This window comes from Merops nubicus, unplaced genomic scaffold, assembly GCF_000691845.1.
Source record: "Merops nubicus isolate BGI_N331 unplaced genomic scaffold, ASM69184v1 Scaffold53925, whole genome shotgun sequence".
Classification (NCBI taxonomy): Eukaryota; Metazoa; Chordata; class Aves; order Coraciiformes; family Meropidae; genus Merops; species Merops nubicus.
Genome location: NW_008611366.1, coordinates 1 through 12,145, shown reverse-complemented (window position 1 = coordinate 12,145; position 12,145 = coordinate 1). Strand labels below are relative to the sequence as shown.

Below are 12,145 nucleotides of genomic sequence, written 5' to 3'. Positions count from 1 at the left end.
TCAGTGAAAGAGAGATGGGGCTTTTAGAATGTGTTCCTTAGATGGTTCCTATAACGCTCATGCCTTTCTTCAGTTAGGTGACAAGTGTGTTTTGGTCTCATGCAGCTTTTACCTTGAAGAATTAGTTCTAATTAACACAAGGTAACTACAACATTTGTGATGTCTACTGTGATGCTCTAGCAGCATTGACAATCAATTAAATGGAGGTTAAAAATGTATGGTGTAGACATACCTATACTGATTTTACTGTTATTAGTAACTCACATGTTGATGAATCAATCTGCTCGCCACGCAGAAAAATGTCTGTGAAAATGAGTATGTACATCTGTTTTGGATATTTGAGGAAAATTCAGTACCCATTCACCTTGCATTGCATGGTGTAACCACGTATTAGATGAAATGAACATAGCAACTCAAAAATTTGTATATACATGTCTTTTTTTTTCCATCCCTGTATTTCTTGTTTTCAGGCTTCTTTCCAACGCTCTAACAGCCATGACAAAGTGAGGAAAATAGTTGCAGAAGAGGGACGTACAGCAAGGAACCTAATTGCATGGAGCGTTCCACTGGAAAACAAAGATGATGAGGGTATGTATTCAACAGTCTTTCACCAGCTTTTTCCACTTCTGTCCCCTTGTCCACCAGAGTTGCTTGCCTGGAAACAGTTTTCTTACATAGGATTTCTCTATAAAAAAATCAGTGGTTGTGTTTATTGTAGATAGTATAATTGTAAAGCTTTTTTCCAAAATGCACCCTGCAGCTGACACAACACTTTATAAAACCTCCATGGTGCCAGATTAAGAACTGTTTTCATTTTGTCTGTAAGAAGCATCTAAGACTGTTCTCTTTTGCTGATATTATCAAGGTATTTGTGTAATATTATAACGTATCTTAAACCGATGCCTCGTAACTGGGGAATTCAGAATCGTAGAAGTGGGTTAGAACAATCCAACAAATTGCTGTCTGTGCTCTAGAAAAAAAAAAAAAAAAGTTTGGAAGTTTCTTTTGGTATCACTTCAGTCTTTGATAAACATCTGTAAAGAATCTTGAAGGAAGGGGATATGTGGGACAGTTCCATAACACAAGTCCTCAGAACAGTTTCGTTGCTGTTATAATATTATCTTGGGGTATCATAACCTAAGGAGCCAGAAATTGACTTGAACTATTTTACTGCTCAAGCTGTTCCAGATGTCAAAAATGCTGTTTTTGAGGACTTAATTTCAAATATTTTTGTAGATCACATGTCCCTATTTAAGTACTGCTGCTTTTGAGACTTGGGTAGGAGTGTCTAAAAGTAGATTTTATTTTTATTTTCTTTCTCTATGAAGGCTGGAACAAGTTGCCTAGAGAAATTGTGGGCGATCTATGTCCCTGGAGGTGCTCAGAACCTGACTGGACATAGTTCCGGGCAGCCTGCTCTAGCTGACTCTGCCTTAGCAGGGATGTTGGACTAGAAGGTCTCCAGATGTTCCTTCCAACCTCAGCTGTTCTGATTCTGACAGTGGAAAAGATACTGCTGTCAAGAGCTATGTCTAAGTTGCCAGATAATTAACCCTATGTCTGAAGCAAACTGATGCAAAATTTAAACTGGCTTGGGTGATTTAATTTTTTTCTTTTTAAAGCTCAAAAGTAAAGTCACAGAAGACCACGAGTTACTTGAGAACCGGATTAGATGTTTGTGTGGCCATTTGTATAGGTTTCATTAAGGAAATTGCATCCAGTTTGGAATGTGTAGCTCTACCTCTGAACAGTGCCAAGCAGAATGACAGTTAACTTACATTTGTCAGCTAAACACCCTAAACATAATTAAAAGTGTCCACATTTACAAGCCTTGGTTTCAGGTTCTGACCCTTTTCCATCGGTGTTGCGCCAGCTATCTTAGTACATTCTGTATAATGGTGGCTTGAGTAAGCACTAACTGGTCAGCAGAAAAACGTGCTGCAGATCTTTGTTAGCTACATGTAGGAAGTAAAAATGGAAGTAGTTAAAGACTTGAGCATAATCTGACCAAGTAGAATGCATACCTCCCAGCTTTGGATCATGTGCAACAGCTGCTCAGTTTCTTATCAGGACCATGGATTTTTAAGTAGGCCAGTTCTGTGTTCTTGTGTCAGCTTTCTTTACATTGTCTCCAGAAGATGCATTTATCTATTTGCTACTTTGTATTCTGTTTGTATTTTTGAGCTAGTGTGAGTTGATTCAATTTCTGTTTAAAGAGTCTATTATTTTTTAATACTACCTTCATTGTTCTGTTCTTTTAGAAGCTTCCATGTAAGACTTTTTCCTTAAAAATGAGTGTATGTGGGTTGCAGGTTAACATTTGCTTTAACATTTTCTGTTAAAACATAAGGAATCGATATAAAAGTGAATTTTTAGCCTTCATTGAATAGTTATGTATAATAATTGAAATCCGGTAGCTGTATTAATTTTCTTCTTTTGGTTGTATTAGCACCACTGTAATTTTTAATTTTTTTATTGCTGGTGCTTGTTTCTTTTTAGAATTTCTTCATTAAATCACAGGCTGACTTTTTCGCACAGTACAATGGTTCTGGTGATAGTTGCTTGATGGAAAATTTCCCCTGGGAAGGAACTTGTGCCTAGTGAAATTCTTGCAGAGCCAGATCCTTTTTCTCTTGACCCTTGTCTTGGTACAGAGCGTATATATGTTGGTGTCGACGAGCTCTGATTCATTTTATGCTCCTCTTTTGATATGCATTTTGCCCCTGAGGAATGATGCAGCAGTATTATGAATTAGAACAGTTCTGACTCATTCAGGGCTTGTGTAAATCGGGCCAAAGGTTCAGGTTGCTTGAGCCAGTCCTGCAACTCTTCTGTAGGAAGCAGAATTTTTATTGTTGGGCCGTGTCTTCTGCTTGTAATGTTCAGAGGTATTGCTTTGGCAGTAGTGGAGGGTAATTTAACATTTTATTTAAGCTACTGTTATTAATCATGAGATATTTTTTTTCTCCTGCAGAAGCAGTGAAGGTATGGGCATTTGTTATTACTAGTGATAGTGTTATAGAGGGGTCATATATTAAAATTCTGAATTATTTTTTTCAGTTTATATCCTTTCTTTTCCTGTTTCCTTTAAAAATTGTGTGCTTGTGTCCTTATCATTTAGCTTTCCCTCTGAAAGACTTGTGTATTTTATGTAGAGGACATGGATAAAAGACTAATAACAAAAAGCATTGCAATCAAACCTTCTAACTCCTTAATGGAAATAGATAGTTCCGGTTAACAAGAAATATTTCCTTAAAAAGGACAGAGATTTCTGAAATGGCAGGTGGCACTTCTGTTACATGTTTTGTAACAGCATACACCCTTGTCATGAATGACATGAGAAAATCCAAACCTTGGTGACAATGGTCTAGAAGAGATACTGTCTGTTAAAGTATTTCAGCTATTGAAATTAAAATACTCCTTCACAGAATTCAATAGTATGCAGCAGATTCTGTCGGATAAACTAATTAACAGTACAGTTGACTTTGTGTCCTAGGAGGAAAGTCTTGAAACTGTGAAAAATTCACTAGTCTGATATTCTGTCTCCAGAATTAAATTTGCATTCCCAACCTATGGCCACCAGTTTCCTATCACAGTCACTTAAATCCTGCCCACATTGGAAAGCTGTGATTGTTCTAATAGAGGGTTTGAGGATAAGCACTACACAGTAGTTTTGTTGCAAAATCTAAGCTGTGACATTAACAACACTGAAAACATCCGAGAGTCTTGGCGTTTAAATGTTAATAAAAGGTAAGGCACCTTTGGAACTTCAAGACACATGTCACAGAATTGGAAAATGTTGTATTTGTCACTGTTCCATTCTTATTTCCTATTTGTTGAAAATCATCTGGGGTTTCACCATATAGAATTCATCTCTAGATTGAGCATTTCAGGGTAAGAAAACATACTTTACAGGTTGAGAGGTAGCTGGCATGCTTTGGGGAGCCCAAAGTATAATCTACAGCTTTAGCAGGAGCCTGATGGAATAAACAGGTTTTGCAATATGTGGTGAAAGTCATGAAACTTGTCTCTCTTTGGCCAGCTAAGGAAGCTGTAAGAATCATGACTGGAAATACTGTGTGCAAGCCCTAGAAACTTCAATCTGATTGTAGCTGGCAGAATATAACATGAAGGGAAGGTTATTCTTCTAAGGCTCCTAAGACTCAAACCTTAAATTTGACTGAAGTGAAAGTCTAGTGCTGGTAGGTGAATACAGGGCTGTAATACTCTGAGTGAGACAATGACAGTGATTTTGTGCAATATTGCTGTAATTCAACCTGGAGGTGGAGAAAGATGGAGAATTTTGGTTGTATCCATACTTGAAGGCAGTAATTTTCTCAGATCCTTAGCACTGTAAAGTTAGAAAAATAGAAATTACTACTGCTCAACAAGTTATGCTTGTTAGTGAATAGGAAGTTTTTAGACATATGGTAGCTGAATCAGATTTTTTTCCTGAATACTGATAAACTGAATTCCATGTATTAATTTGTACCTGTTGTTTTGGCTAATGTAGCATTTTAAAAATGAATTATCAAGCAAATAATTTTTAATTTATTTCAAAATTAAAGGCCTTGTTTTCTGGAATAGCCAGTGATGTAAACCAGCTGCACAGCTGCTTGATTTTGACAGGTTTACAGCTGCTTTACATAAGTAGAGCGATGTAGAACAGCTGGACCCTTTTAGGGAGCTTGGCCTGAGAACTCTTAAAATTCCACTAATGCATTTATTTGCTTGGCTGCATACAGCTAAATAATCTTGAAACTTCTACTTTGGTGGAATTTGTGCTAGAGAGTACTCCTACCATAGTTAGTATTTTGTCTTAACTTGCTTAAGTTTTTGTTAAGTGGATGCTGTTAATTTCATGTTGTGCAAGCTACATAATAAGTTGGAGGAATAAAACTTTAAAAATACATTTTTAAAAAAAATTACGCCATAGCAAATCTCAAAAGATTAAATGCAGATCTTGTCAGTGAGGTCTAGGCTAACATAAATTTATCTGTGCAAAGATAACTCTTAATCAGTTAAGCAATTGCCACCATCACAGCACTGAGACCTGAAGTCATCCCTTCTGACTGTGGGAATTTAAACTGATATTGGAAGCATAGTTGCTTTTTTTTTTTTTTCCATTTTCTGTGTGTCTTCTGGCATTATCCACATTCTAAGCTGGGAAATATATGTTTGGAATATACAGTTTTGCAAACCTCTTAACTCATAAATTGTGCCTATGTCAGTACATTGCAATACGAGATATGTGCCTTTTAGAATGCTCTACCTAATTAAAATTGTTATTTTTTATTAAAACAGTTGCTTTTCCCACAGGAAAATCGAAATGGCAAGCTGGTGGAAAAACAAAGAGAGTGACTCAAGGAACACACAAGACTGCAAAACAGGTATCTGCTTATTTTTTTATTTTAACATTAAATTTATGACATAAATGTTTTGTGGTATCACTGATATATTGTTGTCAGAATAATACATATATGAAACTGCATATACTGTAGTTTTTGGAGCATACAAATAAATGTATCTTTTAAAGATACATTCAAAAATGTACTTTTCAAACAGGGGGAATTGAGCATGATGCCCATTCCAAAACAACTGATCCCTTATATCAACAAAATTAACTGAATGAGTAGAAATCTAATTGCTTTACTAAGTTCACATTTTATAAATACAGGCAGCAAAAGGTACCAGTGTTATTTCAATATGGCTATCTATGATTCTTTAGTTAAGGTTGTGTCATTATAAACTGTATTGTAAAGGAGCTGTAAATTAGCCAGTATAAGTTCTGCTTTAAATGTTTATATGCAAGACCTCATCTAATGAGCAGCTTTTCTTCAAGCAGTTCTTTAGGAGGTGTGTATTAATGTCATAGAAGAAAAAATATAAAATATTTTGACATATGAAACCCTTCTGAAATTTCTGTTCCTTGGTTGTTCATAAAATGCAACCTTTTTGAACATCTCTTGTGCATACATAAGCTGGGGTTCATCTGGAGTACACTTGATGCGTTTTGAGATATATGTAGGGGTAGCAGAGTTGTTAGTATGATTGTAGTAAATCAGGTTCCTCTTCTTCCCCTTCTTACAGAAAAACTCAAACCTGAACAGAAGTGCAGGTGAGAGCATAACTGTTTTGACAGCGCAGTGTTTAGCTCCCTAAGGAGAAAGCAGAATTTGCTGTGTTTCATGCTGTGCAGTACAGGTAGTCAGAGCACTGGGACAAGTGAGCAGACTGGAACCCAGAGAGAGAGGCTGCTGAAGAAACAAGGCTCTGGAATTTACTAGACAGCTTTGCAGATTCTATCTTAGCATCAGAGTTCAGTTCGCTTGTAATGGGAACCTGTGTTTATGGTGTGATTTATCAGATAAGGCCCCTGAAATCGAGAGAGGAAAAGCATTTCTAATCTTAAAGTGATTGAAAAATCATGCGGTTATTGCCTACTTTTCCATTCTGTAGTTTCAGCATTAGAAATATGAGTTCATTTACATGTTTCCTAAAGATGCAGGGAATTTTTTGTAGCTTAGGCGTATTTTGTTGGAATTCAAGAGGAATCCACAAAACACAAAGATCATCTTTGGGTTTCTATTCTGCATATTTTGTCATAAAAATACTATTATAGCTCTTCCTTAAAAATATTTTCATTGTAAGTCCATCCAAAATTATGCGACAGTCCAGATTTCCTTAAGTTGCCTGTACCCTAAAATGACTTTTCTATGAGACTTCTCTTATAGACAGTTTAAACTTACCTGCCATTAAACTAATTTTTGACACAAAGAGGTAATGTTTCCCAGCTTTTTACATAGGGGACAAAAAGGCTTGGATCCCATTCAATTGTTCTGCTATTTACAGTATTTCTAGTTAATGATTCTAAATTCCAATTGTAAACTCTGTCTGTTGGCTTCTGCAATGTTGTTTTTGATTGTTTTCAATCACCAAAAGTGGGGATTTTACAATTGAGTCTTGTAGTAACCTCTACAGGTGTACTCTAGTAAGAATTGATCTTCTGACATCTGCCACAGTGGACCCATTAATCAAAGCTCCATTAAAGGTGCTACTAAAATGAACACATTAATGGAAAAACCTAACCAAACAAAAAAACCCAGAGTGTTGTAGCGTGTAGCTAATAACTCCATCACAAAATGACACACAGTTGGTCATAATTTTGGGTTTACTGGAGTTGCTTATCTGCATGGCTACTATAGCATGCAGAATCTTATACAAGTTTGGCACAGTAGCAGGATTTTTATTTGGTTTTTGTTATGGGAGAGAATTTAAAGTTTAATAAGGACATGGTCACGGGGCTGAGGGCTGATCTGGTATTTTCAGCCAAATGGGCATGCTTCAGAATGCTTTGGAATGCCATGTGAAGATGAGTGACAGTCTGTCTCTGTCAAGGAGGCCTTGTGCCTGTGTGAGTGACTAAGCTGAACACCCAAGGTCAACAGGTACAGGACACTGAGGTGGCTTAACAGTCCTTCCAAATAGGCACGTCGTGATTCCTGCCTGTGCCAGCAGCTGTGAAGACAGTCGGATGTTCTCGCTCTGTTCCCATCACATTTGACATATTTGGCAGTCTTCTGCATCTGTGCAGCAAAGCAGTGCTGGATCAGTCAGGCTGAATATTAACACTAAAACCCAAACCAGATCTGTTGTAGTTAAAGCTGTTAACTTACAACTTAAAACAGCATGAGGACAATTTCAGACTTGGTAGTAAGTAGGAGCAACTTGACTTACTGGCACAGCACGTACACTGGGTTGAGCTGAGCATACGATGTTAACAGTATGGTGAGTGGAAGTCTTGGTACAAGCAGTCTTCCAAAGTAGTGGGAAAGCTTCCTTTTATAGCTAAATCAGTGCTTGTTGGCATCTCCTCTGCAGTGTAGCCATAAGATAGCAACCAAAAGGGTAGCCCTAGCATTTCACTGACACTAATGCTCAGTTATTAGAATGAGGGTTTAAAAACAATAAAGTTATATTGTAGCGTCTTGGTAATGGAATTCAACTGTGATGGAATATTGCTGTTCTGATTATTATGAAAATTATTAGCTGTTTTCATCTCTGGATGCATATACTTGTCAGAATAAGTAATACAGGGTATGTAGTTAGAAAATGGGGCTTTCCAGTGTGCTCTGCAGTAGAACATATCTTGTACTGTTGTGCAATGCAAACATTGAATTATAAATGTTGATGAAACAGAATCTGGTTCTACATAACTGCTGACTATATTTAAGACAAGAAAGGGTGTTTTGAAAAAGTATTCAGTTCAGTGATGTAGTTTTCTCCAGTGAAAAATTTGTAATTTACAAATGTTTGAATACGTTGAAATGCTGTGTTGCATGGAAACCCAACCTCTTATCCTACTTCTGTTTGTTGTTTTCCTTTTCTGTTGTATATTGTTTTTTCAGAACACTACCATAGACTGTAAATTAACAGCAGCAGCAGCTGGAGATAAAAACTTTGACAAAAGCCCAACAAAAACAAGGCAGCCTCGCAAAGTTGATCTGCGAGCTCGATACTGGGCATTTCTTTTTGACAATCTGAGACGGGCTGTTGATGAGATCTATGTTACATGTGAATCGGATCAGAGCGTGGTAGAATGCAAGGTAAGTCTTCAGCTCTTCTTTGTCTGCTGTCACATGGTTCTTATTGTGCTTTTTTTATATGTTACAAAAAAGCAAAACGAGTTAGAGCTTCAGAAAAATGTTACTTTTTGATTTGTATTTAGTGAAGGCTTGTAAATAGCAACATTGATGGCATATTTATTCTGGTATGAGATGATTTCATTTTAGGCAGTGACTAATTTTTGAAGTTTATAAAATCTGTAGTGATGCACGTAGTGATATTATTAGATCTCACTTTTTGAATGAAATCAGTTTTTGCTTCTTGAGTTCTGATTTTGTTAATCTTCTGACTGAACACTGATTTATTTTTACCCTGTAACGTCCTTTACTGTAGGTGGCACTGTTGTAATTCAGCCTTTTTCACATTTGCTTGCTTCCTGTTAAGCAGTTTAACTATACATTGCTCCCTTTTTGCAGTGACAGTTGCCACTCTTCTCTGTGGTATTTAATGCAATGATTGGTGGTCAAGTGTAAACAATGTCTGGTTGTGATGTCACTGTGTTGTGTGCTCCTTAATTTCAAATAACCTGTGTTTGTAATAGCTTGTGCATCTGTTTTATGATGATTTTTTAGTAGATCTGTAGGACGACCATTGTCATTCAATTAAAAATAACTAATTCTTTCAAGAAGGCATTTATCAGAAGCATTAAGAGAAGCCATTAGAATACATTATAAAAGGAATGTTGAAGCTATGACTTACATTTTCATGTTAAACATACTGAATACTCAACACATTCTGGAAATGGTTATCTAATCGCTGTAAAAAATGACATGTATCAGTTTAAGTAAAGGTTTTCCCTATCACATGCATCTAGTTCTCTGCTGTAATCAGACACGGCCGAATTGACTTTGAGATTAGCGTACAAATACATTTCATTGAAAGCAGGTTTGAAAACTGAACAGTAGTTAGAGGCTTCCAAAGCGCTGGTGGGTCTAGCAAAATAGAACATTTCATTATTGAGCTGTCTTCCTGCAGGAAACTTTCTGGAGAATTTTTTGGTTTAAGAAAATCAGTCAGCCATGCAGTGTAATTAGATTAGCATTTTAAACTTCCGTGGCTGAAAGAACAGAAGCGTACTTGTATCATTATCACACATTTTGGGGTTAGATATTATTCAGCACTTTAATCACACTACTGGATCTGTTCTCAGATGGAGACAGTATGTAGTCTAAATGAAAAGTCTTCATTTTTTGCTGGACAATGATGTATGTATCTGTGTGTATCAGATTACTTGTTTGCAAACAGAGGTGGAAAAAAACCAAAAATGAGTAAACAGGAGAGTCCAATGTGGAGTGTTGTAAAACTTAGCAACATGAATGTTGCTTATACCTTCTAAAAAGTCTTTCTTCTCAGCACAGGAAGGTGCCTTACCTGAGTAGCTGGAATATGTGTTTGTCCTACAGTCTTGTTTGTGAGATGTTCTTTTAGCGGTTACTATTAAATGATAATTTGATAAATTACTAAAATTTCTATTAGTTAAGCTATGAAATGTAAAACTGTTGAGTCATGCATATAATTTTTATTAAGAATGTTTCATTCTATTGATTATCATTTTTTATTTTGGGGTGGTTATTCTTGATAGATAGAAGCTGTCATTGTGTTCTAGTAGAATAACTTAACTGATGTAATTTGAAGTGAGTGCTTTACACAATACTTAATAGATGGGCCTGTAACCGTGTTGGTACTACATACACAGGCCTCAGCTAGGGAGGGAGCTAACTGGTCATTAATGTGGAGATACATTATCATTTTGGATGGAATATTAGTGATAACAAACAACAGATCTTGTGGGAACTGAGAGTCTCCCTCACCTGTGATCCTGAAATGCAATGCTTGCACTCCTCCATCAGCTGAAATATCTTGTCCAAGTGCAGATTTCATACTGTGGAATAGATTCCCTGTTCTGTGTCAGCCTGGGTGTCCACTGTTGCAGGAAGGGTGACTGCAGCAAGGTTTTCCAGGGAAGGCTCTAACGACTTGTATGTGGATTGGGAGGATGCAGAGTGATTTTATGCCTCTGAATAAGGCATATATGAATAATGGCATAGTGGGAGGCATGATATCAATTCTGTGAGGTCTAATGATGTATCCCCCTCTCTGCTTTCATTGGTAGAATACCAGTAGTGCACTTGTGGCATGGCAAAATATGTTCAATTTTATGGGCAGGCAAATGCAATGTCTATAATGCATATAATCATTTCCTTAGACTTTTGGATTTAGGAGGGGGTTTAGTGCAGTCATAATGTGTGTTCTGTCTGTGTAGCCATGATTGTCTGGTCGTCCCTGCCATAACTTTTGATATTAGTGGACCAATTTAAACTAATTTAGTTGTTACAGATTTCATGAGAGTAGGCAACAGGATGTCTTCTTCCAAGCTAGTTACAGTTCACATTGCAGAAACACCTGCCACTCAATCTTTATTAGACTCTAGGGAATTCAGAGAGAGCAAGAAAACATGAATGCACTGAGGGAAAAGGGAATGTGTGTGGTTGGTTTTTGTTTTGTTGGGTGGGTTTTTTTGTGTGCTTTTTTTTTTTGTCTTTTTTTTAGTAAGAATTAACTGAGGTGCATGTTATGTTATACATGGCACCAGAGAAACCATCAGGGAGACCGTGGGGAAATGGGCTGCGCTAAATCCACAATTTGCAGAACTACTTAGACTTTTTTTGCTCGGCGGTCTGTTACGGGATTGGGTTGGTTGGTTTGGCTTTTTCTGTTTCTTTTTGTTATTATTTTTTGTTTATCTTGATTTATTTTGCTATGGACAGGAGGAGTTCAGCAAGTTGTTACACTGTTTCTATTTTTATATATGCCAGTACTGGTCTTTTGAATATTTTCATTTTAAGATGAAAATTCCATTTATAATAAACTTTGACTAAAGCTCATGCTAAAAATGAGAATGGATTAGCTTCATTTTTATGTTCTTCATTGCAACATTTTATACTACATAGAAAAGTACCTAGTGGTTAAAGTGTTAAAAGAGATACCTACAGACAGCTTATTAGCTCAGTTGAAAATTGACTAATGTATTTCTGCTCTACCTAAAGATTTGAGAGGATTTTGATAAATGAGAATTCCATTTTTCCACATATACTTTTCAAACTCATTTGATGGAATGTCTTGTTAACAGTTTTCATAAAATACCTTTTTTATTTTTACTACTGGACATCTGTGGGCTACAATATTACATAAGGAACCCAAATGGCTACACTGTTAGTCTTTCCTTTGCTTTTTTAAATCAGATTTTGAAAATTCCATGTTATCAAAAGATCTTCCTTAATTTCAACTTTTCAAGTGATATCTCAAACATATCTTCTTCAGATATGCATCTACTGTTCTATTTCAACGTCTTAGTCATATAAATACTGTCTTAAAATAAGACCTGTGTGAAAATGAAAGATAACAACCTAAATGATTTCCTGATTCACCAAACTTCTGTCATTTAAAACCTTCATATTAACCTGGTATAAAATTGGGTTGTGGATTGATTAGCTTGTTGTTTTTGGTTTTTTTTTTTTTT

At 36.3% G+C, this 12,145-nt stretch overlaps 1 long non-coding RNA gene across 1 annotated transcript; it reads left to right on the top strand.

Annotated features, from left to right (window-relative positions):
* The first annotated feature begins 469 nt into the window (after positions 1-469).
* Positions 470-8,617, top strand: LOC103773791. Its single transcript, XR_608165.1, has 3 exons — positions 470-588; positions 5,320-5,390; positions 8,409-8,617. It is a non-coding gene; the product is annotated as an uncharacterized LOC103773791 (long non-coding RNA).
* The last annotated feature ends 3,528 nt before the right edge of the window (positions 8,618-12,145 follow it).